Here is a 27659-nt window from a genome sequence, read left to right as displayed (position 1 = left end):
TCTGCCTGAGACACATGGGAATTGTGATGGCCTGAAAAACTTCACAAAGGCAACTTCTGACCTAAGCCTGAACAAAATGTATCAGAAGAAGGGGTGGCAAAAGAATACCTTCTAAGGAGAATATAGGAAGACGAATGAAGACATGCACTCTTCGGGAGGGATAGGTGTTCTGTGTGCTTGTGGCATTCTGCGTAGAGTGCAGCAAGGGTGTCATCAGCAGCTCAAGCTGGAAAAATACACTAGCGCTGGATTGTGAAGGCACAAAGTGACCAGTGTCAAGTAGGAAGAGGAGGGTTGAGAAGCACTTAGGACATCATTGGTGAGTTTTAATGGCCAAATATGGGAGAGTTTGGGAAGCAATCCAAACTGAGAAATCAAATTATTTTGAGGTTGGACAGAACTGAGCATGATTTTAGAAAACTGTGATTGGTGAGAGAGAAAAGCTTAACTGAGGGTAGGAAATGGATGTATTAGAAAATCCAGCAAAGTGGGAGTGTGTGAGATGGAGTCAGGAATGTAGTGGGAAAAGCCAGAAATATAAAGCCAGAAGTTTCAAATCCAGCTCCTCCACTTGTATAACAGCTGTGTGAATATGAACAAGTCCCTTAACCTCCCTAAACCTCAGGGTCTTCATCCAAAAATGTGGTTAAAAATATACGCCACCCAGAAAAGCGTTGTGAGAGGAAACAACCCAAATCTTCATTGACAGATGAACAGATAAGCAAATTATAATATATATGTGCAGTGGAACATTATTCAGCCCTAAAAAAGAATGAAATTCTGCTATGTGCTACAACATGGATGGATCTTGAAAACATTATGCTAAGTGGAGTAAGGTAAAGACAAAAGTACAAACGTTATATGACTCCACGCATAGGAGATATTTAGAGTAGTCAGATTCATAGAGACAAAGTAGAATAGTGGTTACCAGGGATTGGGGGAGGGAATAATGGAGAGTTATTGTATAATGGGTACAGAATTTCACTTTTGGATGATGAAAACATTCTGGATTTGCATAGTGGTGATGGCTGCATGGCAGTATGAGTGTAGTTAATACCACTACAATTTTTTAAATGGTACACTTAACATTTTTAAATGGTAAATTTTATGTTTACATGTTATCACTTAAAATACAGTATTGTGAGAATGAATGTGATCAGTGAATACAAATAATGCAGTTTTATAGCAATGATGATCAGAATTATGAAATAGCTAGACACAATCTTGGTGGATGTGTGATCAAAGAAAAAAGAAGGGGGTGGCTTGCCAAAGAAAGGAAATCAAGACACCTCTTCTTAGAAGAAAGAAAGGAGAAAAGGTTGGGCACAAATATTTGGGCCCATTTTTGGGTAGAGGGGAAGGAGATTCAAGGAGTGTCTGACAGGTGATTTGTATCTTTTGGTGAATGAATGTGGAGGTTGAGGGTGAGGTTAGGGGCATGGGGAAAGTGACAAAACTGTGGAACATCTGCTGTGGGTGGGAAAGGAAGTAGACTGGGGAAGAATAAAAAAATTGCCAAGTAGCAGAGAGGAAGCAGCTAAGGTTGGATATGATAAATTTGCAATGGAGCCAGCGAGCGTGGCTATGTCATTTTCTCTAGCAGTACTTGGCAACACAGAAACAACCTGGAGAAACAGGCAGCTGGATTGATTTACGGTATGGCATTGGCAAGACAGCTGCGGTCAAAAGTTAAAGAGTTGAGGGAATTGAGGGTGCTCATGACAATACAATTTAATTGTTTGACCATGTGGTCCAGGCTGGAGCGGAAAGAAAGGAAAAAAGGAGGGGTTGAAAGACCGAGAAGAGACTGGACAATATTCAGGCACCACAGATTTTAATGAGGGAAAAAGGTAGTAAACAGGGATTTCTATCAGAGGGTAGAATGCCAGAGTTCCAAGATTTTGAAGGAGGAACAGTTTTAGATATTGATCAAGTAGGTGCACAGGGTGATGGCAAGTGGATATGAATGATGACATGCAGCAGTGGTCTCAAACTTTAATGTGCATCAGAATCATCTGAGACTCTTTAAAACACACATTACTAGGCCTAATATTCAGAGTTTCTGATTCCATAGGTCTAGGGTGGGGCCAGTGAATTTGAATATCTAACACATTCCCATTTGATGTTGACGCTGCTGGCCTGGGGATCATACTTTGAGAACCACTGGAGTAGAGCCTAGAGAAAAGTGTATGGTAAGAGTGGATCTTCAAGGTAGGTGTTATACACAGTGGAAGATAAAGAAAGAGGACTCTGTTTAGGTGCCAACATTGTCAAAGAACATGAGGAAATGAGCAGAAGGTCAGAGGATGATGACTAGGAGAATGCAAAATTAAGAAGTTAAGTTGGGTGGGGCTCAGCTTGTGCTTTCTGCAAGGTTGACCTGTTGACCATCTAATCAGGACTCTACCTAGTGTTCAGACTTTGATGTGGCACTGTAGGTCTGCAGGGTCAGATAGTAGGACTCCTAGGCAAGGTTGTATCAATTACATATGCATTCCAGATAGCTTGCAGATTTATTGCCCCTTCAAATCAATATTCTTTGAATTTTCGTTATATGGATGTATATGTGTCTATATGGATGTATATGAATATGTGTGTGTGTATGGATGTATATATGTATATATGCACACACAAACACAACACAAACATATACAGATTTATTTCATATTAAAATTATATTTATTTAGTGAGAACAAGAAAAATGGATTTTTTACTAAAATATGTTACATGTATACAAATTATATACACATTTTACAGCTAGAATAAAGGATTTTTTAATAAAATCCATGCCATACATTTTAACATATTTGTTATCTTTAATTTCAGTCTGTCAATCAAAAATATTAGTGTTTCACTTGCACTCATTAAAAGTTGTAAAGTCTCATTCAAAATATATTTCTGTATTTCTCATTGGCAACTATTTGCTACTTTTTTTTTTTTTTTTTTTTTTTGCAATTTTTCGCCCTTCTTGGAAGACGTTCTCAATTTAATCTGAGAATATTTTAGGGCAGTGATCCTCAAGGTCTCCAAATCAGTAGCATCAGTATCGCCTGGGCAATTCTTAGAAATGAAATTCTAAGGTGGTAAGGCCCAGAAATGTGTGGTAATTAGCCCTACAGGTGTTTCTGATGATGTTTGAGAATCACTGCTTTAGAGCTTCTTATATATGGATTAACCACAGACAGTTACCTGACTGACCTCCTCCATAATCTGTGCTATTACTAAGAAGCAAGCAGGTTTTCAAAGATTGATACCTGTGAACTAAATGCATATGAAATCTAAACCTAAGTGTCTAATTACTAATGTGTAGTTGAGTCTACACAGAATTTCCAGTGACTATTGTATTTATAGTTTTTCCTCAAGTCCACCCTTTTCAAGTTGCTAAAGACCCCCAATCAATCTGCAGGTTCTTTAGTGAGCATGGAGGAAAAGGGAAGTGGGTCATTTTGAGCCACAGTTCATCTAGGTATTGTAAGTTGAATCGAGCTTATGCTGCCCCGCAACAGAGCACGCACCTCTTCAGTGACTGAGTATTAGTGGTCCATTAAAGCTGGTGATGTACAAGGTAAACAGCAAAATTCTTTCTCTCTGGTCTCTATTGTTATAGTACTGTATTTCATTAGAGCATAGGCAGCTTGGCTTAACTGCTCTGAGATACGACTATTCAGTCTTTAAACGGAATAGTATTTTTTTTTTTTTTTTGCTTCAATAAGGTGGGGCAGGACAGATGATTCTAAATATTTTTACATCAGAAAAATCTTTAGATGTTCAGATTGCAAGTCTCAGCCATAAGAATTATGTAAGATTTGTATATTCAGGTAATCTTACTTTGTCACTGAGAATGTTTTCTTGGCTTATGTATTTAACTAGACGGCAATCTTCTTGGTTAAGGACTGTCTCTCTCCATATATATTGTAGTATGTTGTTGGAAATACAAGCACATTATAATAATTTCATAGCATGCACATACTATTTTCAGATATCCTGTTGTGCTCTTAATTGATTTTCTAAACATATGGTATAATACAAAGCTGTTGAGTGGGAACTGAGAAATCTCTCTTTGTGTCATTTTAAAAATTATAGAGCTTGGTATTTAGTTTTCATGTTGCATTCCTAGAGTTGTTAATTAAATGCATATTAGAATTTCATCAGACAGCAATAGTTTATGGAAGAATTCATGGATTTAAAAGACAGTTTATTGGATATCCATGCACTATGGGAACAGATACATTGATAAAACCACCTAAAGGAGCTGAGATTGAGAAAGAATGTAGTTAATGTCTAGCTGTGATAAAGACTTGTTTTCTAAGTTTTGTTATATAAAGATAATTAATGAATAACGTCATTATGTGTCTCATAGTATTCATGATCTTTTCCTTCCCTAAATTATTAATTACCTTTAAATTTTGTTTCATTTGAAATAACTTATTTATAATTATAAAATTGCTATATGTCAGCTTTATTTATAATAAATACTGGACATACCAATAATGACCAATGATGGGGCATTGTTTAAACTGGTTACGGTATATCCCTAAAATAGAGTACTTGTCAGAATTTAAAATTATGTTTTAGAAGTGTATTTAAGATATACAATTATTCCAACAGAACAAAGGCGGTTTCAAGCACTTATGCTTTTGCAAACTAATGTGTTTGTTCCCCTCAAATACATAGTTTTTTTAAAAAAAAGAAAGCAGTAGAGACACCAAAAATAATAGTAGAGACACCAAAAATAATAGAGGTGAGTTATGGTACTGAAGTTACCATGATGTTTAAAAAAATGTTCTGGCTATGCCTGTAATCCCAACACTATGGGAGGCTAAGGTAGCAGGATCCCTTGAGCTTAGGAGCTTGAGCTTACAGTAAGCTCTGACTGTGCTACTGCATTCCAAGCCTGGGTGACAGATCAAGACTCTGTCTAAAAAAAAAAAACAGATTTTGTTTACATTGTCAGACTTTTCTACAATAACCATATAGCTTTATTAAGCCATTCAGCTATTCTCAAATGAAACAAATCAAAATTGTACATGATCATCACTGGTGAATCATCGGTTTTTTCTTTTTATATTTATTTCCTATGAATTTAGATCCACCTTTTGCCTTAGTCAAAAACATATTAAGAGAATTTTTAGGGCAATAAAACTGTTCTTTATGATACTATATATATCATTATACATTTGTCCAAACCCAGGGAATGTACAACACCAAGAGTGAGCCTTAATGTAAACCTTAATGTAAACTATGAACCCTGGGCAATAATGATGTGTTGATGTAGGTTCATCAGTGGTAACAAATGAACACTCTGGTGGGGGTTGTTGATAATGGAAAAAGCTATACATGTGTAGGGGCCGAGGGTATATGGGAAATCGCTGTACTTTCCTGTGCAATATTGCTATGAACGTAAAACTGCTCCAAAAAATGGCCTATTAATAAAAAAAAATTACGAGTTATACATATTTGTTTTATCGTCTATTGCTACGTAACAAACGAACTCCAAAAGCAACTGGCTTACACAATAACGATGTTATTTTTCATAATATATTTTAGGTTTGAGCACTTCCTCTGCCTATTTTATCTGGCTCATTCATATAGCGCCATTTATCTTGTGGGTCACCTGGGTTATAAGGTCTAAGATGACCTCACGCATGTTTCTGGAGGTTGCTGCTGGCTGTTGACTGTGGATCTGGGTTCTCCGTTTGTATAACCTCTTACTCTCCCAGAAGCTGGTCTGGCTTCCTTTCCTATTGTTCTCCAGACAATATTACCAGAGAGCCAGGGCAGGAGCTGCAGGGTCTCTTGAGGCCTGGGCTCTGGAAAGCACATGGTGTCTCTTATGCCACATTCCATCGGTCAAGACAAGTTATGAGGCCAGTGATAACTCATAGGATGGGAAAATAGGCTCCCTTTCAGGATGGGAGAATCAGCAAGTACTAGTGGCTGTATTTAAGTTGTCCCAGGGGATGACCAAAAATATAAAGGCAAGATCCCACAGTTGTGGATAAAATGTGTTTTGTGACAATTAAACCTTGAATCTATAACTAATTTCAATTTCATATGAAAATAATATTCCTTAAAAACTATTGCACATTAAGTTCTAGGTCTGCACTGACAAACACAATAGCCACTAGCCACATGTGGCGACTGCACACTTAAAATTAGCTAGTCCAAATTGAGGTGTGCTGTATGTAAGTGCAAAATACACACTGGTTTTCAAAGGCTTTGTACATGAAAAAGAGTGTAAAATATTTCTTTATTATTATTTGCCTTTATTTGGGTTGAATAAAATATATATTATTAAATTAATTTCACCTATTTTTACTTTTTGATGTGGCTACTAGGAAATTCAAAAATGCATATGTGACTCATTTCTGTGGCTCACATTATATTGCGATAGTTCAGTATTGCTCTATACACTGATGCTTTTCATACAGTTTCTCATAGCAACTACAAATGGTTATTTTTTTACAATTCCGTGGCTAGGGAACAAAGTACAATATTTATATCTTTTTATACCTACGCATAATCTGCACTTGCCAAAAATAATTATAGCAACCTAAAAATCCAAACACAATAACAATTTGGTGTTATAACAGTGAAGAGATTTAGAAATGAAACATTACGATTTGAGTACACATTTGTACACTTTCCTAAAATACCTACAACTAACAAATAATCTGACATTAAAAAAAGGTTACTTTTAAATTTCCACTGTGCTATTTCTTTTTTCTCTATTATTAATCTTTAATCATTCTTATATAGGTCACATGAAAGCCTAGACTGTTTCAATTTGCCTTTGTCTCTCATTTTTTGGGAAAGCCAGGCTGGACATCTGTGACCACCAAAGCTGCCTGCCCCTCAGTTTTCACCATTGTTCTCTTTCTTCTTTCCCGGTTCACCCATTCTCCCTGCTCTGATTGTCTCAGTTGAGGAATTATTGCCTGGGAGAATTCACCTGTCTTGCTTTCATGCTTGGCTTATTACTTTACTGTGTTTCTTGGCCAAAACCTCAAGGTAGCTAATCATTTGTACCTCCAGCACTTCATTTTCTAAATTAGGATAGGCAGATGTATTGCTCCATACAAAGATTTTTCAGAATTCTGGGATAATTAGGTAATGCCAATTACTAATTTCATTATTTTCTAATGGGTTTGTACTTTGTCTTTTTATGAGCCATGCTATTCAGAGCCCTTGAGATTTGGCTAGACCATTTGGTTTCAACATCCATCAGGTGAAGCGGCTCTTTGGTGCCAATACTTCCTCTTGTTGGAGCAAGACTGCGTGTGCTGCTTGTCTGTTTGATAAGTAAAATTAATCACAGACAAAGCTTGAGAAACTCACAGGGAAAAACCTGTGATGTAGATGTAAAAAAGAGAGATGTAGAGATTTGAATATCAAATGCTTACGAGTCTGCCACTTCTGCTGTGTTTTATGAACTCTTAGGCTGTACCATATTCTGTTTGTTTCTCTTTGTTAAGCTTAATATTTTGAAAGTGTGCTTATGTTTCAAGCATAGGTTGAATTCTTGTCACCAAGGCAAGTAATGTTTCCAAATAGCCAGTAGCCATAAAATCTTCAGAGACACTCCTCTTGCATTTCTTGAATATTAAAGCAAATCTACTTTTCTACATTCAATGAGAAGGAATCTATTTCTCTCTTGCTGAGACAAAATAGAAAGGAAATTGTTTGAAATAATAAGCCATAATACCTGTATGGGCCAGGATTTTGCAGTATTTTTTTCTTAGTGTTAAAAACGTATATTCCTTTCATCACATACAAGTTAGAAATGCTTTTGCCAATACCCACTGGATTCTTAATAAAGCTTATGGAGCCCATTGGTTTCCTTGCTAACTGCTCTAAAGCATTAGCTTAAAAATTAGAATTTTCCAAATTGCCATGCGAGTTTGCTGAACTAGCAAAATGCATCCCTGTCATCTATTTTCCTAAGAAGCACTCTAGTTTCACTTAAGATGAAGACATCCCTTTGAACAAAATTAATCGTTAATTTTTTTCCAAGTAGGCTCTTAAAAATGTGACATTCTTAACTAGCTAATATGTTCAGAATAAAAATGGAAAATTCTTTGGAAATCTGTTTGCCACCCAGCTTTGCTCTGATTAATAACCCTTGCAAATGTGTGCTTATTATACCATAAACATGACCTTTATAAGAACATCAGAAAAATCAAACTATGGATATGCCATGTCAGAGACTTTTTAAATGTCAGAAAATGTAATGCTTTAAAATTAATGTGACTTTATAATACTTAACTATTGAGGGTATTTTTTGAACTTTTTATGAATTTGGGCTTATTAAAGATTTTTTAAAGGGTTCCGTTACTGAAATGGTCTGGGTTGGGTCACAGTTGATGGTAAAGAATGTAAAGCTACTTGGAAAGAAAGAAAGAAAGAAAGAAAGAAAGAGAGAAAGAAAGGAGAACAGTTAACCATTTATGGCTTTAGTGTGGTGAAGTTTGTCAAACATACGAGATATTTATTACCTTCATTTCCCAGAGCCTCTAACCAGAAGAGAGTCAGCAGTGGGAAAGTATTTTCAGTTAAAGAGAGACAACTCCTAAACATGGCGCTTTATAAACTAAAGGGGCCAGGAGTAAAAAGAGCATGCTTGAAAGTTGTTACAGGAGATAGTGATGTTTGGCAGTGGATATGTAACCAATTCAACTAGGGAGCTTTAGGTCTGAAGTGGGACATATACCACACTCACAGTGTCAGAGTTCTATTTCTGCGTAATTAATTACCAGAAACTTGGTGCCTTAAAACATCACACATTTATTAGATTATAGTTTTGTAGGTCAGAAGTCCGGCACAGATGTGGCTATGTTCTCTGTTCAGGGTATCATAGGGCTGAAATGAAGATGTTGGCTGGACTGAGTCCTCATCAGGACACTCTGTGTTAAAAATCTGTTTCTCAAATTCATTCTTGTTAGCAGAATTTAGTTCCTGTGGTTGTAGAATGAAGGTCTTGCTTTCCTTGCTGTCACCCTGGGGCAACTCTTAGCTCCCAGAGACCACCTGCATTCCTTTACATGTGGCCTCGATCTTCAGGCCAGTAAGGGCACATTGAATCCTTCTGTTGCTTCTGCAACCAGCTGGAGAATGCTCTTCGCTTTTGAACAGCTCATGTGCTTATTAGTTCACACCCACCTGAACAATCTCTTTTTTTTTGAGATGGAGTCTCACTCTCTCACCCAGGCTGGAGTGCAGTGGTGCGATCTCGGCTCACTGCAACCTTCGCCTCCCAGGTTCAAGCAATTCTCTTCCCTCAGCCTTCGAGTAGCTGGGACTACAGATGCACAACACCGTGACCAGCTAATTTTTTGTATTTTTAGCAGAGACGGAGTTTCACAGTGTTAGTTAGCCAGGATGGTCTTGATCTCCTGACCTCGTGATCTACCCAACTCGGCCTCCCAAAGTGCTGGGATTACAAATGAATCTCTTCTTTTTGAAGTCAACTGTATCATATCGCATAACCTAATCACAAAAGTAATATCCACAAAATTAATAGTCCTAGAGATGATGTAGGGTGTGTACAGCAGGAAGCAGGAAATCTTGGGGGTTGTCATAGAATTCTGCTAAATATGCATAGAGACACACATCCTTAACTGGACTTTAGGTTTATCATTTGTGTTCTCTGGCCTCAGTGTTTTCAATTTGTGGATCATGTACCAATAGCATCAGCATTACCTAGGAATTAGTAAGTAATGCAAATTAGCAGCTCCCACTCAGAAATCAAAACTCGAAGTAGGGGTAGGAAGACATCAGAAGTCTGTGTCTTAATAAGCCCTCTAGGCATTTCTGATGCTCACTAAAGTTTGAGGGCCAGTGCTCTGTGGACCAGGGTCAGCTAACAACAGCTGGTGCCAGAGAACCAAATCTGGCTGATGACTATCTTAGAAAGTAAAATCTTACTGGTACATAGGTATGCCCATTTGTTTACATACTGTCTATGGCTGCTTTCACACTACAATGGCAGACTTAGCAGTTGCACTATAGAACTGATAGCTCACAAAGCTTAAATATTAATTATCTGGCCCTTTCCCAAAGGAAAAAAAAAAAAAGTTTGTCTTCTCCTGCCCAGGAAGTAGATTACTTGATTGCTAAGGTTTCATCCAGTTCTAACTTGCTCTAATTTTGTACAGCTTCCATGTGAATCCCACAAAATTGCAATATGAGATTTAGAGGCTCATTTCCCTAAAAAAGATTAACCCTTGACTTTCATTTCTATTAAAGGACCTGAAAATGTGTCCTTTCTTCCACACATGACTGCAACTATCCTTTCAGTCCTCTGATGGCTTTTTCTGTCTTAAGTGGAAATGAAGAACATCTGTTCACCATTCTTTCTATGTTCGTTTTTAAATATTTGAAGGCAATTAAGTCACCCTGAGTCTTTTCTCTTCACAAAAACGTTGCCAGTACCTTTAGCTTTCCCCTTACTCTTACTTGCCTGTCCTTTAATCATGTCTGTCTCTCTGCTTTGGCTATTTTCCAGGTTGTGTACATCTTTCATAAGTTATTAGATTTTCAACATACTTAGCCAATCTTTCTGGCTTCTAACTTAAAAGGACAAAGCTAAACTAAAAATAAACCAACCTGCCAATTGTCCAAGATTCAGCTCTTCTTTATTTTGATAGATTTCTATGTAATTATGCATCTTCCAACCATATCTTTGCTTGTAATCCATCGAATGTGGCTTACATCCTTTACATTACTCTTTTTTCCTCCAAAATTGGTCCAACAGTTAGACTTACTGTGGTTGATTCTCACTTTCTGAGTCTGGCCTCAGTGATGTCAAACATTTGTCATGATGATTTTCACTATCATCTGATATTTTTCACTGGCTGACCAGTTCATAAAACATACTCCAGGTATCCAACTTTCATTTTACATTTGTTTTCCCATTTCTTTCCATGTTTTCAATACCTGAGCCAATGGATCAGTAAATCAATGAAATCTTTGCCTTCTCTTTCCCTCATTTCATCACATTAAGTTTGATTTACAGTCTTGATATTTTCTAATCTGTAGCACCAAAAATACACGTGATTTTTTTGGTTGATTGTTTTATTTCCTTTTTTGTTTGTTTTTTTTGTTTGTTTGTTTGTTTTATCATTCTTAGTCTGGATTCTTTTAGAAAATGCATGTGTGTACATTTGTGTTCCAAATATATGCAGCTCTATTGTTCTGTTTCCTTTGGTTTCCCTTCTACCCACTTTAACTGTGATGTATATTTGTGCTTTTGGTAAAACAGATTTATTTGAGAGTCAGCCAGCTTTCCTAAGCTCTCCCCTTGAGGTATGCCCTGCCATTTCCTTTGGCAGATTAAAGCTTGCTTATCTGAAATATCTCATTACTGAAATAATCACTTTTAATTTACCAATTGTACAGCCTTTACCTTTCCAGAAACATAATGAATAACATAATTTGTTTCATGCCAATCAAATTTGCTTCCCATGTGCCAAAAATGTAGGTTTTTTTTTTTTTTTTTTTTACTGATGGAATATATTCACATAGGCTTTCTGAATCTATGACTTATTTAAAATAAAAATAATTTTTTTGTCAGAAGGTTTACCTTACCATATTCCTTCGTTATCAGGGAAGGTCTTAAGATGTCTTTCAACAGCATAATACTCTGAAATGTGATAGGAGACTCTGAGTTCCTTGAAACAATTCTGTTACACTCAGATCTGTAATTGGAATTTACCAGTCAATTGAGACCTAGCCCAGACTAGCTAAATGTAAATGTAGCTAAGGGCAATTCAATGGAAGACAACATTTTAAAAATACAGAAATAAAATCCAAAGCATCTCCCTGCCTTGTGGCAGCAGCCATTGAAAGGCTGTGTGTGTAACATGGCGATGTAAGGGACTGTCTGACTATTGGCTTGCCTACAAGGGTAGAGAAGAAAGGATATTTCTATGCTGAACTGTGTAGCACTTAAGATTTAGCTAGGATATGTGAAAAAAAATAACCAACTAAAATTTTGGCTAGACTAATGGAATTCTTAAGCTATAGGCAAGACTGCCATAAACAGTTGTTATCAAGATTTCCCCAGTGTCAATATGCCATCTAAAATTTTGGCTGGAGTAGTTCGTGAAAGCATAGCAAATAAACAAGAAAGCCACTTATAAAATTGAATGGCCATGAATCTAGTCCATGTGATTAGTAGAACATATTACCTTTTGATAAAAAAGCATCAGTCATCATATCCGATATTATTAGTTAAACATCACATGTGGCTCCTTGCTAAAAGAAGTGGGTTGCAAACTCTGAAAATACGCAGGAAAGAGCAAATTGTGGTCTACCAATGTCTTTTCATTACTATGTGATAATATTAGAAAATTGCACTTGTTTTTAGTTGATGGTTAGGAAAGATAATTTTATTTTATTAAATAAGAGAAAATGTTGATTCCAAAGGAGAAGCCGGCAAGAACAAGAACTTAAAAAAAGTGTTTTGCTTATTCTCTCACTATTGCTTTACCTTGCTTTAAAGGGCTTAATATCACATTTACTTTTATTGAAATTTACCCAGTGTATTCAAGAGAGTGAGTAACCAATAAATATTGAATGAATGTTTGTGAGAAAGAACGAGTGAGCCAAGAAGTAAATCTGAGAGGAATGAAAGATGAGGGCAGCCAAGAGAGAAGAGGTGACAGAACAGGTAACGAACTGAGGACAAGCTGAAAAGGGAGGAAGTGAATTAGTGTGACTCTATTTTTCCACTGACCATAAATAATATTAAATATTTACGTCCCAGATTCCAAGTCAGCTATCATATTTTGAGTACTTACAACGTATTAGGCACTGAGCGAGTCTCTCTCATACAATATTTTGTCAGATAATGCCACACTCTTGGTTGATCACTTTCCAGTTTAAAAGACATATACTTCTATGGGTTACCATGAGATCATTTAAGAGTGGGTATTTCCATATAGGATGACTTGGGGGTATTTTTAGTGCTACTCACAGGCTGCCTCACTAACAGTTCTATCGAGGTCAATCAAGTAAGTCGCTTGGATATAATTATTTCTCCAAATTGTTATTTTCCCTCCCTGCTAGTCTCCCTCCCTCCAAACCTCCTTCCTTCCATCCCTTCCTTTTTGTTCTCTCTCTCTCTTTTCAATATTGTTTCCTATGCCTACCACCTCACAAGGAGCACATTGAAAACAGGTACCTAATAGTATTAATGACATCAAGTATAGTTTGCCATTTTCATTTCTTCTCTGGATTAGCTTTCAAAGCAACAATGTCTTATTCATTCACTGAAAAGTACTTGGGCGCCTATAATTTTCAAAACTCTTTCTTAGACACCATAGAAAAAAATTAAGATGACCCAGCCATGAATACTCCCTTTCAAAAGCTTAACTCAGAATCAAATTACTAGCAAACAAAATGTAAGTATCATAAGAGATATACCAATTAATGATTTAAGCAATACTAATAAAATTAAATTTAATAAAATATATTCTATTATTTCATATCATTTTGATAAAAAATGAGTAAAAAAGACATTAAGAATAGTTACTATAGTTTAGTATTTACTCTATTAAGTATTTCTCCCTGTAAGCCTTACAGAAATCCTGGAATTTAGCTGTTATTCTTATTTTATAGAAGGAGAACCGAAATAGCTGTTAACGTCCTTTGGACATTAAAACACTGGAATTTGGATGCAGGTTTCTGAATACAAAGCCTGTCCTCTTAAGCACTTAGAATATTCTGTAGAAGTTTGCAAAAGGGAAAATTGACTATCATGCTAAGTGGATGGGGTTGGGGGGTGGGTGGAAGGGCCTTTCAGCTGAACCTTGAAGGGCAGAGAGCAGTTGAAGAACAACATAAATTTACAAAATTTTTAAAAAGTAGTTTTCTTATCTTCGCTTATAAGGAGGACATTAAATTGTATAAATAGGCAAGAAAAGGTCATAATGACACTGATAACTTGGGAAGCAAATATTTAGCACTTGGAAAGCATAATGACTTTTGAAAACTATATGCAGTACAGATCAGAATCATTCAGGAAAATTCAGGGCCAATTTCAGAAGCCGTGCTTCTTACAGAATTTCTCTCCCCTCTCAGCAGGCATTCCTGCTCAAAGCAATTTGACTCATTCTGTTTGTTCTTCCTTTGGGATTAATGTCCTTTCACAAGCACAAAATAATCTTTACAATTTAAGTCAAACAGGCCCATGAATTTGAAGGGACTAACTCCAATTCCTGAGGCTGTGATCAGAGCCCCTTCTCCAGTTTCCTTTTAGGGTTATTTGTTGTTGTGTTTTCTACAAAACATTTGGGTTTACAGTGATTAGGTCACTTCACGAACTTCTACTGTCTAAGACATATCAATAAAGAAGAATAGCTGTGAGGGAGTTGTATATTCTCAAGGCATTCAGTCACATTGGAATCTTGAGGGAATCTCAAGTAGATTTACCAGGTCAACACTGGCTGTTGCAGAATGTCCAGGAATGAAAGTCTCCCATTTACTGAGTTACAAATGTAGGTCTCCAGTTATCTTCATAACCTGGGCAAGCTTTGACAGACAAATCAGATGCCTTTCTTAGTCCTCTCACTGGATTCTAACCAAAAGATGACTGGACACTTTGCCAGAGGTATAAGGAAACTGTCAGCATTATTCTACTGTCTGTCTTCCAAAACTTACAGAGAGGTTTGGATGCCCTAATGTTGAGGGTTTGTGTCGGGGATAGCAAACTGTGATTAACTGGATTAGATACTGGTATGTTGTGTTAAGGAGGATTCTGAGGCCAACTGGAAATATAATTGATGAATAATATATGCCCTGAGTACTAGAAGGGGAGTGGTATAATGGATTCTTATACTTGGCTTATGGGGACAATACAGATAATATGATTTTCACAAAGAACGAGCATTAAAATCAATCAACCTGTGTACGCATAGGTTGAATTAGCTGCTACAGAGTACTTAATTTCATAGATTCCCCAGTTTCCACAACTAAAAAACTAAATTATTAAGGACTAACAGAATTGCTATGAAAATTAACAGCCTATGTATATATAAACTACTCAAAATTTAGAGTGGTTATTATTATTATTTTACTGGTTATTATTATTTGAAATTGGGACTGCTTTAAATAATTCAGTCTATATGATCCCCCACACACTAGCAGAATACAATTTCATTACCAGAATATTTTACTCTAATTGTTCAATTAAATTTCTGTCTTAGAAATTTATTTAGGCCTGTGCTTTTCTGGACTCCCAAATTCTAAGGAATAGTAAGAACATGAACTTCTAGTGAATTTGCAGCCAAAGAAAAATCCGATGCAATTTCTGTGGCATTCTGCATTAGTTAGTTAATTCTGGCTCAGCCTGAGTTGAGCAAAATGGACGGGAATTAGTTGTACAAGTCAAGATGTATATGTGCCTCATGCCAAGCTCCAGATTTGTATATTTAGGCTGCAGTTCACAACAGGGTGAGAACATGATGATGTCAACCAGAAAAACCTGTGTTTTCTCATTAACCTTGGCCTCTGATCTTGGACTTCTGGTCAGTGCTGGGATTCTCAGGGCCCAGGGACCCTCCCAAAAGCTGCCTCAGATTTAGCCTTTAATGCTCATTATCTCCACTGACATGGCCCTCAGCAATGACAAGTCCCACTGATTATTTGCGTCCCTTTCATGTTAGTTTAGCTTTAATCCTTGGGTTTAACTGCCCTATTTTACGATGTCTTTCCTTTTATCATAATATAGATGTCCCTTTCCTTATGTGTTGCATTGGTGATAGCTTCTTAACCCTGATATGAGGACTTTCTTCTACCTGGGGCTATAAGCAGTTTATCTTTTTTTCTGGATTTGTAAATCCTATATCTGCTGCCTTCTGGCCATTTGAATGTGAAAATGTAGGTCCTTTCCTTGGAGGACGTTTCTGCTCCTATCAGTTGTTCTTTCAATTTGGTGGAAATCAGGACTTGGTAGATATTTGAAAAGGAGAGAGGTATAATACAATAAAAAAAAAATACATATGGGCTTTGAAATCATCCCTATCTGGTTTCTAATTCTACCTAGCTCTACCATTTAGCGAGTGGTTTATCTTGAGTAAGATGATCTTGCTAAACCTCCTTTTCTTCACCTGTAAAATGAAAATAAGGATATCTTCATTGTTTATACAAATAATGTATGTAAAGTTATCTAGCAAAGAACCTAGACCATAATATAGGCCCAAAGGGACAGGACTCCTTATAAAAATAAAATATGGTTGTGTGGATCTTCTTGCTTACAATCATTTAATAGGCATTTTATTTCTCTTCCATTTAAAGTAAATCCTTTTTGGGATTCCACAATTACTACAATTCCATTAGGAACTGATTTTACATCTTCTCCAAAGACTAAATGTTTCAGAATTAAAAGAAAATATAAAGTAAGGTTTGTTTTAAGCACAACCTGCCAGAAGAAACAATCACATTGAGGCCGAGACTAAACAGAGCTCAAGTCAGCTCCGCAGGGAATGTTCTTAAGGAAATTGAAATCAGAGTATCTTTTTGGTATTATAGAGTTTGTAAGAATGTTCACCAAAGCAATGGAATCCAAGAACTCACAGTTCCTAAACCTTGGAAGCTAATGGATACTGCAAATGCTAGAGATGTGCTAAATATAGGCCCTTAAAACAGTGACAGTGTGGTATTCACTGTTCTTAATAAATTTTATTTAATTTGATGCTGGTGACAGTGACATGCCAACAACAGTTAGATTTCCTAGGAATTTTGTGCCATGGTCTTTATGAAATAAAATTAGATTAAAATGTGGAAAAAATCACAACGGAACACTGAGTGAAAACATTCACAATCAAGTGAATGTTCTTAGAGCTATCATCATTAATTAGAATTAGTTACGTTGAATGCAAACTTAGTTTCTATTTTGTTCTTCTAAACTATGCAGGCAAAATAAAAGGGACAATTGAACAAGTAATGAGTTGATACAAAAAGAATACAAGGCCGGGCGCGTTGGCTCACGCCTGTAATCCCAGCACTTTGGGAGGCCGAGGCGGGCGGATCACGAGGTCAGGAGATCGAGACCATCCTGGCTAACACAGTGAAACCCCGTCTCTACTAAAAAATACAAAAAATTAGCCGGGCGTGGTGGCGGGCGCCTGTAGTCCCAGCTACGCGGGAGGCTGAGGCAGGAGAATGGCGTGAACCCGGGAGGCGGAGCTTGCAGTGAGCCGAGATCGTGCCACTGCACTCCAGCCTGGGTGACAGAGCGAGACTCCGTCTCAAAAAAAAAAAAAAAAAAAAAAAAGAATACAAATCTAATACCTATGGAAAAACACATGGTTATCTGGTAGACTCAACATATGGATAATCTACAATATACTGGATTATAAACATTATAAACTTGTGGAGGCAAGATGCTTATGAAATTGCTTCTTGAATAATCCTTTGCCTTACAAATGATCGCCTCTTAGTATATACTGATTTGACTTGCTCTGGCAAAGTTTAATTGAAACTAGCTTTTTGTTTATACATTTTTTCTCTACCACCTTTCATCAAAAAAGGGCAATCTCTGAATAAAATGTAGATATAAGAACTTACACTCTGGAAGCAGAATGTTTGTTGACAAATCCTGGCTCTACCACTTACTAACTGCATGAACTTGAGCAATTGTTTTAACCTTACTATTGCTCCATTTCTTTATTCACTAGACTATTAAAAGATCAAAGGAGCTATCCTACAGAGGACCCAGTACAGTACCCAGTGTATGGAAGTAGAAATAATATTGCTTTTATGCCACGGGAATCAAGGGGAGTTGTTTATGAGATAGCATAAATTTACACCTAAAAATGAAATCCATGTTTAAGAAAGATAGAGGAAAAGATGTTAATAAAATAAAAAGCCTAGGACTTAGTGTGTTTGGGCCATTTATTTTTCTGAAGAAAACAATAATGGGAGCTTAATTGCACTAAAAATCTTTGATAAAATGTTTCTCGCCTTTTAGCAGTACACTCCAATAAACTCTGATAGTTTAATCCGCTTTTCTTTTCTAGTTCTTCAAAGAAGCTGCTGGTTTGTAAATGTACACCATTGTTAATTTGGACACAATAAAAAAATGGGTACAATATCTCAGCAGGCTGTGATGATTCAGCTTCATGTATTCATTTGTTTGCTCACTCATTTTTCCATCCATCCATCCTTGCATCCAGCCATCCATCCATCCATCCATCCATCCATCTCTAAAACAATACACAAGTCACTTAATAGATACCAGGAACATCCTAATATATAGAAGTCAAGAATGAATGGAACAGATATTCTCCTTAACAAACAGCTTCCTCATATAGGGAGACAGATACAAAGTCAAGTAAGTCTAGTAATGTTGGCTAGAAGGAAGCCTGTGCAGGCCAGAGCAGGGCACCAGGGAGTGATCTTTCTACAGAGATGTCCAGGAAATACTGAATAGAGTAACTCGTGTTTGAGCTGCATCCTGCACCAGGAATAGATGATTGGTTTTCTTAGTCATACTTTGATGTAGGTTTCAAGAGCAAGTTGGGTGCAATGTAACTTAGATAACATAAATTACATTGCTTACTATGCTTTCAGGGGTTATAATTTACATTTTATGATTCACATTTTGGGGTCTAAATTGCTAGTTGAAATGTGACATTCCAAAAGTGAGTTTTATTAGATATTCTGGATTGAATCAGTTCCTTTCTATGCCTATCAGGCTTATTTACCCATATGTATAGTGTCCCACTCTACTTTTCCTTCCCAGTCAAAGTGGAGAAAATAATTGTCTCCACTGGTCTCCATTATGATACCCTCACTCATTCCTCACCCTCCTCAAAAGTGGCTTCTCTTTAATGTGACCCACATAAATGACTGCACTTAAATGGCTCGTAAAGGTCACAAAAATCTCCATGACATTAAATCTATCGGACATTACCATCTTACTTGATCCTTCTGCAGCCTGAGACAATGTTGACCATTCTTTCCTTTTCTAAACAGTCTCTCCCTTTTGCCCAGCCCCACTGGCGCAGAGAAGTTCGTGCAGGCAAGTCTCAATTAAGAGGTACAGATCATGAGTAAACAAGACCATGTAACAAGATTTTAGCATTATTTTTCCTTCTTAAAGAGTGAGATGACCAAAGCCTAGATATCATGGGTGAAATTTCCCTGAGAGACAGATGTAGTAAGGCAGGTTTAACTGCATACATTAGCTTAGTTTAAACACTTGACCATTAACGAGACTAGATTTTGACACAATTTGTTGGCAGAAATGAAAACTTTGTGATTGTACTTCCAAGAGTTATCAGATATTAATAAACACTCATTTGCCCTATGACTGGCTCCTTTATGCGTGCTTGGTTCAAAAATGTGATATCATTTTTATCTAAAGCACACATTATTCATTAGTGTTTACTTAATCATTAACTTTTTAAAAATTTAGTTTGTTCTTTGAGTATTATCATCATTGCTCACACATGAAGATTCATAGACTGCCATGGTCATCTCTAGAAATGGACGATGATTTCTTTCTGGCATGGTCCCAACGGTGTCTGGCTTCTGACAGTGACACATTCAGCTCTGAGAAAACTCTTCTCCTCAATCTAAAAAGTCAAAGGACCCAGGAGAAAGCAAGAGTTTCTCTCCCATTAGCAATTCATTTTGAAACAGACTGTATCAAGCATCTTATCTGTAAATTATTTGCTGTTTGAGAACATTGCTTTGCACTGGAGCTGTAATGTCCAATAGCACCTTCTGTGAGAATGGAAGTGTTTTATATCTGCAGTGTACAATACAGAAGCCTCTAGCCCCATGTGGCTATCAAACGTTTGAAATGCGGCTAGTGTGACTGAGAACTGAATTTTTTTTTATTTTACTAATTTTAATTCATTCAAATTTAAAATAGTCACATGTGACTGTCAATGGCCACCATATTAGACATCCCAGCATGATACCTCTTTTATTAGTTATGATTGATGGTGTGAAATTAAATTTTAAGAAATTCCTCTGGAGGGAAATTTTGTGATTTATACTCTATATCACTAGCGGTAAACTTGAGAGGAATATTCCAGGCAAAATCTTTTGATTTCCTATAAAGCAGGCACCTGTCCTGAATTATTCACTGTCTACCTGACAAAGGGGCTGCAGTACAGAGGGGTATTTGGGGTTAAATATTTAAAACTCCTTGCCTGATACTCCTAACATAATTTTTCTCTAGTACGTTTCAGGCACCAGAAATTGTCATCAAAGTTAGTTAAATAAGTGAGAGATCCCATTTTTCTTCTAGTGGAGACCTTGATTCAGGATATTGGCAACTGGATAATTATCAGCATTTTGATTTTGGTCGTGGCATTTAATGACAGTGACAGATAAAATACTATTAGTGCTTCTTTCCTAGCTTCCTTCCCAAGTGTGTTGAGGTGACTTACTGGAATATTTAAATACCACAACTGAAAATGAATAAATAATTTGGACAAGGGGAAACCCAGATCACTTCCATGTGATTTCCTTCACGGGAAAAGATCGAATCACTGACCATTGACATGGGCAAATGTTTTTGAATCAGTATTTCCAGAATGGAGCTCCAATTGCCCTGACTCATACTCCCATTCTCACCTCATTCCTCTCTGTGGTCATAAGCAGGATGTATGAGACAGCAGTCACCATCCTGTGTGGATTAGGGCTGACAACTTGCCCTTACGGGATCAGACCTTGAGTTTCAACATTTGAGTTGACCTGCTAAGGCCAGTTCACTTTAGGTCAATGAGGAGCTTTATACTAAGTGCTGGATCAACTTTCTGAAACCTAGTCGGTGAATCAACAATCCAAAACAGAGGAGAGGGGCGGGGAGAACAAAAGAAAAAAAAAAAAAAAGAAGAAACAACAAAAGAAAAATGGTTACCAAATCATACTACATTCAAATATTATGTCAAAATATGTTTTTAGTTATATCATTCTGTTGACAGAGATGGGAACTGGATGGAGTTTGGATGACTGAGGTTTAAGGAAATATGGTAAACATACAATTTTCCTAGACAAAGAGTAAAAAATCCCAACAGGAAAATTGCTCATTGTTATCCCCAACCAACAACCTTGAATATTTGAGAGGCAGACATGCAAGGGAATGTGACAAACACATATTTATTTATCCGATTTGGTCAGCAGATGTTAAAGAATGTAAATTTGAGGGGTTTTGAAACATATTTGATATGATATTCGTATCTTTCTGGATTCTTCTTCAAATATAAGGCAGTGCCAGCATGTTCCCATGCTGGGGATAAAAATCAGCGATAAATACTGAATATTCCTTCACAAGGAATGTGACCCTTCCTTCCTTCCTTCCTTCCTTCCTTCCTTCCTTCCTTCCTTCCTTCCACCTTCCTTTCATAAAAACCTCTCATAAGATTGCTGGCTTTAACAAATTATGTCTGGGAACTAATTTGACAAAATGATTCTGTAAGGTGTATTTTTTAAATTGTTGTTTTGTGTTGTTTTTATCATATTGTTGTTTTAGTTCAAAAGCTATTTGTATCAGTGCATTAAAAATCATTAGAGTTGTTCAGTTTCTTTCTGGTAAGATATTTTGCTTCCTAGAAGCTTGGCTTTTGATTTTATACATTGGATATTATAAGAGATACCTGGCAGAATTGTGTGTTTTAAAGGAATTAAGAGGATAGAAGGCTAATCCATGCCAATTAATGAATAAATATATTAAATTATCTATATTCTCTAGCTTTACTCCCACCCTGGCTGGCCAATTCCATTAACTACAGCACTCCATGGCCAATGTTTTGGCCAAATCAAGTTTTGCTTTTTTAACTGAAGAATGATGATATTCTTAAATTTGGAAAGGAGAGCTTTATTTTTCATAAACATTTGCAGCCTGCAGGCTGGCCATTCTGACAGGCGGGGAAGCATAGCCTCCAACCAGAAGCCAGAAACAGACACTTCAAGGAAGGGGCGAAGGGAACAGGAATTTATGCTGAAAGAGGTGGCCAAATACATGTGTAATAAGCTATAAAAGGAGCCATGAATATTTATGAAAGGAGAAGATGTACATGCACAACTGAGCTTTATGCCTCTCCATGGGACCTGTGTTCAAAAAATGGCGATGTTAGCATGATCCAAGGCTGAAGTCTGGAGCCCTCTGATGTCAAATAGGGTAGGAGAGGACACAAAAACCTTCACTGCGTATTCTCCCTAGACTGGCAAGAAGCACTCTGCCATCAGTGGTCTCTTACCCAGAAGGAATGCCGGTCCATTTTTTTTTGTGGAAACTTAAAAGGGAGCAGCATCAGTTGTTTGGTTGAAAAGGCTAGTTTCTGGTTAGCCCATAAGGAGGAAAGGCTAATGGCTGTTAGTGAGGGAGGGGGTATAAGTAGGCGTGTCTGATCTCCCATCCCTTCATGGCTGGGAACTCAGTTTTCAAGGTTTCTTTGGGTTTTCCTTGGCCAAAGGGGATTCGTTCAGTCGGGGGGGGGGGGGGGGGGGGTGGTGCTTAGGATTTTTATTTCTCAGCATTTATGCCGTTATTTATTTTCTACTTCTTATTAGTAGGATCAGATCTAAAGTTTTTATGCCTACTATCACACAGACCTCTGAATTCCTATAGTGAGTCCCTCTCTTGCCCCGTGGACATAGCAAATTCTAACTGAAATATTTGAAAATGGATTTGAATAATTCTCCATGTATGTCAAATTAGTTGCTTATTAAATAACTACTTAGGATCTAATATTATACAAAATGCTCTATATGATTTCCTGCTATATGTGAATGTTTGGAGGAGTTTAGTAATGTAATCATAGCTTATTATTGAAAAACACATAATTTCAACATAAGTATTTATGTCAATATAAATAAGTGCATATATATTTTAATATAAATAAGTATATATATTTCAATACAGATAAGTTGATGATGAAGGGAAAAGATACTAAAGATACTATAGAAATGATCCTATCAGGAAATTAGATGTTTCTGCTGTTTTCTATAAATATATATATATTTTAATGATGCACAAAATTCTCCATTGGCATGAATATTTAACAGTGGCAATCCCTGATCATTTTGAACTTCAGTTTTGTCACCTGGGGAAATGAAAGATTAAGTAGTAGATTAAGGTTAAGATTAAGATGAAGTTGTCAGGCAGGATGTCTGTGACTGACGAATGCTGAATGGATTGAGTGCAGAAGTTCAAGGTTAAAAGCGTTGTATTATGGAGAGAAAACCACCGCACTCTCATGGAGTATTTCAATATATTAATTTACAAAGTAACCTCTTATTGTGATCATTCTTCTGAGGCAGTCAAGATAAGCGAAGAGAAAAAAATGAAGGTAGCTTTAAAATTATCTTGATTGACTGCTTTCAGAAGGCCTAAGTAGCTGCTTTGGAAGTTCTTCGGTTCATGAAAAAATATATTTCTCATGTGGTGAGCGCCAGTTGGCCAGGCACTGTGTTAGGGCACTTTATATATATGTTATCTAATACAATAAATTTCAACTGACAACCACTGGTTTAGAGTTCCTATTTATCTGTATGAATTATCAAAACAAACATGTCTAAATTTACATATTAATTTGCTTTTCAAAAATGCAAACTTCTGAAATGAATGTGTCTTACTTTCTCAGTCTCTATTAACAAATACTTAGGAATTAGTAACTCTGTTTTTGTTTTTTCATATTCACAAGTTAGTACTTTTGTGAATATATGGCTCTTATAAATTGATCAAAACAATATTTATTATGTTTATTCTATAGTTCGCATTTGAAACTTAAATTCTAAACATATGCTAACAAAAACATCAAAAAAGGAGGGAGAAGAATTTTGTGAACATTAATGATCACTTAGTTTATATTAATTATTCAATACCTTATTCAGTATTGATTGCTATTCTGTACTAATAAATGTTTTTGTCATTTGTTGACTTTAATGTCACATAACAAATTTTGGTGTAGAGAGATAGTAACTTCTCTGAAATCAGACTAATTTGTTAAAACTGTGTAATAAAATAGCATAGGCTATGAAATATGTGGTACTAGACATAGAGTTTATATATTTTTCTGACCCTACTCCATGGAGGCTTTAAAAGACCTGCTTCAAATTAAGAATATTAATATTTCCAGAAATGTGACATTCCAATGAATAAAGTGACATTGTTGGTAAACATTAAGAACAAAACTTTCTCACCTATAGAAATGTCTACAAATCTATTATACATTTTCATGTTTATAGTTATCAAGATAATTTTATGATAAGTAAAATAATAAACATGTATTCATACCTTAAATGCAATAGTTTCTATTTAAATATGGGAAAATGAAATAGCTATTTTCTCAAAGAGAATATTTTAATTTGCTTTACAGATGAAACGTATTATATTTGCCAGTTTTGATTTTGCACTATTTGCAAATAGTATTCTTGTTGCTGAGCAAGTACAGATTGGTACAAGTAAAATATTTTAGGACTAATCCAGATTTCAAAAGCAGAAATGCTAGTCACAGATAATTTTTAAGAAGTAGCTTCAATTTCGTGCCTCAATATCAGTGCTATAGGTTTGGAGGCAAGCATCTATTTTAGAATAAAGCAATTTTACATTTTACTTAAACACCTGAATTGCTGCATCCTGGTGTCACAGATCAAGTTATTCTGAAACTGAGCTCTGAGACTTTATTAGGGAGTGCTCATGGAAACATCATTTGTGAGATGTGAGGGATATAGGATTGGGAAGAAGGAGCTGGACTGTGATGTAATCACAGCAGAGGCCTCAGCCTACCCTAGATGCCATGAGGAACTTTGGAGGTAAAATAGAGCTTCAGAGTTTTCCTGCTTTGAGGCAAGGGGGCAAAGCCAGTAAACTCCTGCATGAATCAGTCATTGCTTGGGGCTATCAGCTCCTCCACTTAAGGGTCACCTTAGGTGAAGCAGCTCCCTTTGGCCCAGGGCAATTTGTAAAGAGGCTCTCGGACCAGGGACATCAGCCACCAGCACTCCAAGCAGCTGAAAGGAGTGCCTTGGTGCCGAAGGGGGCTCTGGGAATCAGACCCACAGCATCCCTACACCTGTATTTGCATAGCAGATAGTCTAAAAATACGTAGACACATGTCCTCTGCTTTCCTACAATCTTATACATTGCTCTCTTCCAACAGGTGAGAAGAGATGAGCTTAAATATTTTTTCGAACTTTCTAAGGTTTTTATGACTCTTCTTTGAAGGTTTTTTTTAACCCCTAGGAAGGAAACTCCAGTTGCAACATTGAGAGAGGACCTTGAACTGTTTATACAAGTATAAATGAAATAGATATCCTAAAAGAGAGAATGGGAAATTAAATTTACATGATAATTGAATGGACATATTTTTATTATTTATATCTCTCATTGTGCTAGATAAAAAATCAGCTTGAGCTACTTTGGATACCCTAAACCAGAGGAGGACTTAAACAATTGTAGAATATTTTCTTGCTAAATTGCATTCTTGTAATTATAAGCATGGTATTTTCTGCGGAAGCAAGATAAACAACTGCAGAGTTTATCAACATATTCCTTTTTCTCTACATGATGTTATGTTGTTAACCCTTCCCTAATTTCTGAAATCTTAGAATCAAACCAGGTGAATGTATATGAATATCATTTGCAAAGAATGATGTGTGACACAAATGAAAGTAATTTAGGGCCGGGCATGGTGGCTCACACCTGTAATCCCAGCACTTTGGGAGGCCGAGGTGGGTGGATTGCTTGAGCTCAGGAGTTTGAGACCAGCCTAGGCAACATAGCAAAAACCCGTCTCTACTGAAAGTACAAAAACTAGGTGGGCATGGTGGCATGCGCCTGTAGTCCCAGCTACTTGGGAGGCTGAGGTGATAGGATCAGCTAAGCCCGGGAGGTTGAGGCTACAGTGAGCCATAATGGCACCACAGCACTCTAGCCTGGGAAATAGAGTGAGATCCTGTCTCAAAAACAACAACAAAAATAAAAGTAATTTAAAATTACTTCTTAAATTTCACCACATCACTGATTTCAACCAAAGCTTACTTTACTTCTGAGTTTTTGTTTTTGAAATAGAGTCTTGCCCTGTCGCCCAGGCTGAAGTACAGTGGTGCGATCTCGGCTTACGGCAACCTCTGCCTCCCGGGTTCAAGTGATTCTTCTGCCTCAGCCTCCCAAGTAGCTGGGATTACAGGTGTGCACCCCACATTTGGCTAATTTTTGTATTTTTAGTAGAGACGGAGTTTCACCGTGTTAGCCAGGCTGGTCTTGAACTCCTGACTTCAAGTGATCCATCCGCCTTGACCTCCCAAACTGCTGGGATTACAGGCGTGAGCCACCACACCCGGCCTTACTTCTGAGTTTTTTAAAGATGTACCATCCAAAAATTTATTTTGGTTTTTAAAATTTTGATTAAAAGAGAAACTTTTAACAACACTAAACTCATGACAGGTCTATCACTAAAGTTTTATGGATGCCCTCTCTAAAAATTGTTACACACTCACACTCAATACACTACCAAGTGGACAATAAACTAAGTTTATAGTGTGCTCTGGTGAATGTAGACTTATTATATTTCGTTGTTATCTCTATTTGTTTTGACATCTGCCCTTTATTTACTGCCTTGTACTGCTTTGAAAATTAGTTTACTGATTACAGACTTCAGTTATTGACTTTGCTATTGTTGGCCGTGCTATTATTATTTCAAGAAGGAAGGTAAGACAGTGGGGGAAAATACTGTTTTTCTTAATTTGGCTCCAGCTGATTTTATACCTGGGAGCAGGAGAGCTGATGGTTCTTGTGTATGGTTAATTAAATCCTGTGCTGATGGCTTCTGTTATAGGTACTAAGTCATCTACCTTGTTAGCAGATCCTCCGTGGCTCCATAGGGTTGGATTTATCATTGGGGAATCATTTTCAGAATGTTAATTTTGTGCTCAGGTAACTGATTGAGGGCAAGATGATGTTCTGTGTGCAGTTGGCCAGAGAGTTTGTTGTGAAATTTGCAAATGCAATTTATACGAGGAGACTCACTCTACTCTGTTTTTAAAAACGAGATGGCAGGCAAGTAAGTGGCACAAGCATGTCTCCTAGAATTCTTTACTGTTAGAGAGAAAAAAATCCCACTGCATTTTGTTTTCCTAATGCCTGTTGGATTCTCACCAGCAGGTTTTTACAGTCTGTTGCTTGCCTCTCAGATTAGAAGAATGCTGGCATATTTTAACAGTTTCCTAGGATTCAAACAGCCTTTAATTAACAGCAAATTGATGTTTTGGAATGTTACCAAAATATGGGAGACTGAACACTAAAGATGGGCTTCCATCCTTCCAGCTCCTGAGTGTGGCGGAGTCCTATAACAGGGGGCAAATGTATGTGCTCTCTTGCAAAAGGCTGGCTACTTACTGGCATGCAAAGGGGATGTCTTTGTTGGCATAATATTCCCACTGCCTGCTCAACAGTGGCCATCTAAATTCCACCTACTCATGACTGGGAGGGAGGCAGGGAGTTGTTGAATACTCAGAGCTGTAGGGGTGCTGAATAGTTCAGACATCATCGTAGCACTGGTTTTGCTGGTTTTTAATCCTCCAGTTGCTAGAGCAGTAAGGTACAGCTGCCTGAGTTCGAGGTTAAATTTCTTTTATGTGCCAAGTTCATGTCATCTTGCTGCCAGAGTTTTGGATGTGGTAGCAAAGAGCAGTTCTGT

At 37.0% G+C, this 27659-nt stretch overlaps 1 protein-coding gene across 8 annotated transcripts in view; it reads left to right on the top strand.

Annotated features, from left to right (window-relative positions):
• ZNF385D (zinc finger protein 385D) overlaps positions 1-27659 on the top strand; it is a 943735-nt gene that overhangs the window by 669072 nt on the left and 247004 nt on the right. The gene's annotated exons all lie outside the window — the stretch shown is intronic.

The sequence above is a fragment of the Gorilla gorilla genome, chromosome 2, assembly GCF_029281585.2.
Source record: "Gorilla gorilla gorilla isolate KB3781 chromosome 2, NHGRI_mGorGor1-v2.1_pri, whole genome shotgun sequence".
Lineage (NCBI taxonomy): Eukaryota > Metazoa > Chordata > Mammalia > Primates > Hominidae > Gorilla > Gorilla gorilla.
The sequence above is the reverse complement of the archived record's forward strand: the minus strand, read 5'-3'. Positions and strand labels throughout refer to the sequence as shown.